This window comes from Conger conger, chromosome 9, assembly GCF_963514075.1.
Source record: "Conger conger chromosome 9, fConCon1.1, whole genome shotgun sequence".
In the NCBI taxonomy this organism is placed as follows: domain Eukaryota; kingdom Metazoa; phylum Chordata; class Actinopteri; order Anguilliformes; family Congridae; genus Conger; species Conger conger.
The window spans coordinates 2,187,464-2,191,433 of record NC_083768.1 but is presented as its reverse complement, the minus strand read 5'-3'; the positions used below and the strand labels follow the sequence as shown (position 1 = coordinate 2,191,433).

The 3,970-nt window shown below is 43.7% G+C and overlaps 1 protein-coding gene across 5 annotated transcripts in view; it reads left to right on the top strand.

Moving 5' to 3' along the window:
* The first annotated feature begins 703 nt into the window (after positions 1-703).
* The window catches only part of LOC133136354 (pituitary adenylate cyclase-activating polypeptide type I receptor-like), a 38,434-nt gene continuing 35,167 nt past the window's right edge, over positions 704-3,970 (top strand). For 4 of the 5 annotated variants that reach the window (XM_061253801.1, XM_061253800.1, XM_061253799.1 and 1 more), the window contains exon 1: positions 995-1,117. The gene's annotated coding sequence lies outside the window, so the exon portion shown is untranslated. Of the gene's footprint in view, positions 826-994; positions 1,118-3,970 lie in introns of those variants that run through there. The other variant, XM_061253798.1, reaches the window with a different exon arrangement.

Sequence of the window (3,970 nt, the reverse complement as noted above, 5' to 3'; positions counted from 1 at the left end):
CCTGAGCGTCACCCTCGGTGTCACTATATGTTCGTCTTTCGCTACCATCTAGCTACGTATGGAGTCCAGCTTGCTTGTCTGCATAGTATAACCCCATAGCTCGAGAAAGGGGAGAGACAACGTGCATACAATTAAAGTATGTGTGTGTGTTTTTTTATGTGTGTATAAGAGTGAAGACAGAGGAAAACTTGAATTCAATTTAAGGATAAGAAAATGTCCTTAAATTTCATTTTCTAATTTTTTTTTTTTTCATTTTTCAAGTCCACACTATAGACCCGAGCCGCATTATCGTGCGACAGAGCGATTTCATTGGCTAACCCAAGGCGGTGAACATCTGTTCTGGGGGCGTGTATGAAACGGGCGAAGATATGCGGAGTATAGGCTCGTCTCGGGCTAAAGAAATATAGTAGCGGTTAATCGAAATGCTTTCAGGACACTTGCACGTCGTCAACTCCCCACCGACGATTTTGCATGGACCACAGCACGCGCGAGGACTTGGGCCGTATCGGTGACGGAGCTGTGTGTTCTTTTAGAAATTCAGGCTGAATGTCGCTATACTTTATTAACGTGGTCAGCGTATGATGTCTGGAACGAAGGTGAACATTTTGGTGTCGCCGACATCTGCGCCGACAACCATTTAAGTTTCTAAAGGGGGGGGGGGGGGGTCAAGGGACTCGCTGCACACCCCCGCAACTCTTGACGGGAACGCCACAACGCGCGGGGCGGTTTGTCTGTGGGCTACTTGGTGGGCCACCTATTCAGCTCGAGCCGCGGAGGTACTCGCGCCGCTGATTCCGTGCATTGAGATATCCCCTGTTAGCAATGGTGAGGATCTGCGCTGCTCATTTCTCTATTTCCGAGCGCGGACGATACATGTATTTGGCCAATTTAAATCTCAGCGACTTTTGCATAGGAAACGTGGGGTAGACAACACCCCCCCCCCCCCTCTCTCTCTCTCTCTCTCTCTCTCTCTCTCTCTCTCTCTCTCTGCGTGGTCGCGACAGCGCTAGAGGTGGCGTTCTGCATAGACTGCTTTGCATTCTACGGCGGTAGTGCAACGCGCCACGCAAGGGCTTTTGTTGAAAGACAGGGAAAGTGGCTTAGCTGCGGCTTATATGTAAGTAGTCTTGTTTTTGCATATTGTGCCGTCTATGTAATGTGCTCTCTGAAACATTAAAATGTTGATAAATAAGTCTACAAGACGAGTCGGCTACGCCTCATTATCTCTTCTTGGTCTGCTTCGTGGCGCTCGGTTTTGCGGTATCTGTAAACGAGCACAACGTCTCCTGGGAGCTCTTGATTTGATGCAATGTTTCCCTGCGTTCGCAAAAAGCCAGTGCGCCTAAAAATCTGCAGTGACTGGTGTTATGTGTGTGTGCCTGTGTGTGGTGTAAATAAACGAACAAAATAAAGAACGAATAAAATAAAGATGTTGATCGATAAGGCTTGGCTCTTTAAAACAGCCGAGGGTGCTTGTCCTTGTCTTACCAAGGCGAAAATGTGAATGCGAAGGGAAGTTGAGTATTAACTCAAATTAAATGCATTGCTTTTGCGCACCACAACTGAAACCCACATTTTTGTTGCCATAGCAGTATTGATAAAAATGTTTATTTGGGGGTGGTGGGTTCGAATCCTAAATTGAGTAACATTCGACACAATTGGCAAAGTTAATTTGATGGTGGTGTACGTTACGTTTTCCGCCGATCGCCGAGATGCGCGGTAAATTGAAGACATTGTAAATTAATTCAGATCGATTTTGTAAAGGATACAGATGCAATGTTTCCGTCTAGATGGTTAAGTGTGAGGATGATGGAGTGGTATGAAGATCTTATTAATTTCACTGTGTATATACACTCTCCATATACTCCACACTATTCTTTAAACACTTACGTTCTGAATTTAATATAATTACGTGTAATAATCTGTCTCCGCGTTTAATCTTTTGTCACCCCGTGCAAATGTACGTGTAGCCCCTGCCCCCACGTGCATTATGTTGATTGCGATGTCTCTTAGGTAACGCAGAACAGAACATAACGTGCAGTGCACATTTGTTGCTGTGCAGTCTAAAAGATGAAAATGTCATGTTCCTGGCAGTGATGTGGGGAGCGAGTGAAGCATTTGTTAATTGGTTGTGCCTCACAGTCAGCGTGTGCCTTTCATCTGATTCACGAGAACACAGCTGAAATATAACAGCTCCTTCGACCAGCGTAGGAAACAGACTTAAATCTACCTGTACGGGGATGTGGAGCTCTTTATGTGTAAACGACACCCGTGACCTTGAGATCTGTGACTGAGCGTTTTTTGTGTGAATTAAGATCCACCTTCCCATTTTTATGTAGATTATGCGATAACCATACGGCTGAGCATGACTGTATGAGTGTGTGTTTCTGTGTACCAAACTGTTGAGTGTAAGTGTGTGTTTCTGTGTACCAAACTGTTGAGTGTAAGTGTGTGTTTCTGTGTACCAAATTCCTGATTGTAAGTGTGTGTTTCTGTGTACCAAACTCCAGATTGTAAGTGTGTGTTTCTGTGTACCAAACTGTTGAGTGTAAGTGTGTGTTTCTGTGTACCAAACTCTAGATTATAAGTGTGTATTTCTGTGTACCAAACTCCTGATTGCACGTGTGTGTTTCTGTGTACCAAACTGCTGAGTGTGTATGTGTGTGTTTCTGTGTACCAAACTGTTGAGTGTATGTGTGTGTTTCTGTGTACCAAACTGTTGAGTGTAAGTGTGTGTTTCTGTGTACCAAACTGTTGAGTGTAAGTGTGTGTTTCTGTGTACCAAACTGCTGAGTGTAAGTGTGTGTTTCTGTGTACCAAACTGCTGAGTATTTGAGTGTGTGTTTCTGAGTTGGCTTCTACACTTGTGCCTGCATGCATAATATTGGTATGCATGTGTGGTTGTTTTTGTTGATGACTGTGTGTGTGCATTAATGTGTCTGTGTGAGAATGTGTCCGTTTATATACGGGTGCCTGTGTCTGTGTGTGTACGTGTGTGTGTGTGTGTGTGTGTGTGTGTGTTTGTGTACATTTGCATGTGTGTGTGTAAGAGTGTTCATGTGTGCATGTGTATGTGTGTGTGTGTGTATGTGTATGTGAACCAGTGCAACAGTAACAGGGCAACAATGAAATACTCACATCATCTGCAAGTTCTCATTCACACAAACAAACACACATGAACATGCACACACACACACACACACACACACACACACACACACACACACACACACACTCAGCCACAAACAGCTCCCAGAATGACGACCTGCAAGATTTCCCAAAATTCTGAGAGGCAAGAGGTTAGAAATACAGGGATCTAACATTGCAGACAGTGTAGAGTCAAGATGCCCAGCTCCACACCATCGCATTGCCTTGCTTTTTGAATTATACAATGAACATTTCTCTGTGTATAATGCTACGCCCTGGGTGTTCTAATGCAGTTGTCTGTTTGCCCTAGCGACCTGGCGGTACAGGAGTAATGTTATGACCTCCTCGTTTAGTACAGGCCAGCGGACGATGGGCGTCCCAGTATAGCCGGGTTCCTCCTGAGATTTCTTCCCATCGGGGAGTTATTTATCGCCACTATTTTAGGCGAGATAAGGGACTTGTTTTACCTTGTGCTGTTTGGGGGCTCAGAGCTGATATTTCCCCTCTTTCTTCCCTGCTGTTAATCTTTGGGGCAGTCTCCTGTGAAAAGCGCAATTTAAATAAAATAGTAACACTTTACGATAAGGTTCCATGAATTGGCATGAACTAATGTAGTTAACTAACTACGACTGATCTGCACAGATGTATGTATCTGTTAATGTATTTTTACATCATAATGTCAACAACTACATTAGTCGTTGTCAATTCATATTGGAATGAAAAAGTCAGTTAATGTATTTGTTAATGGTTTACTAATTATCCTATGGTTTGCTAATGTATAAATATCATGTAACAAATATGTTAGTTAGTTGTTAACAAATGC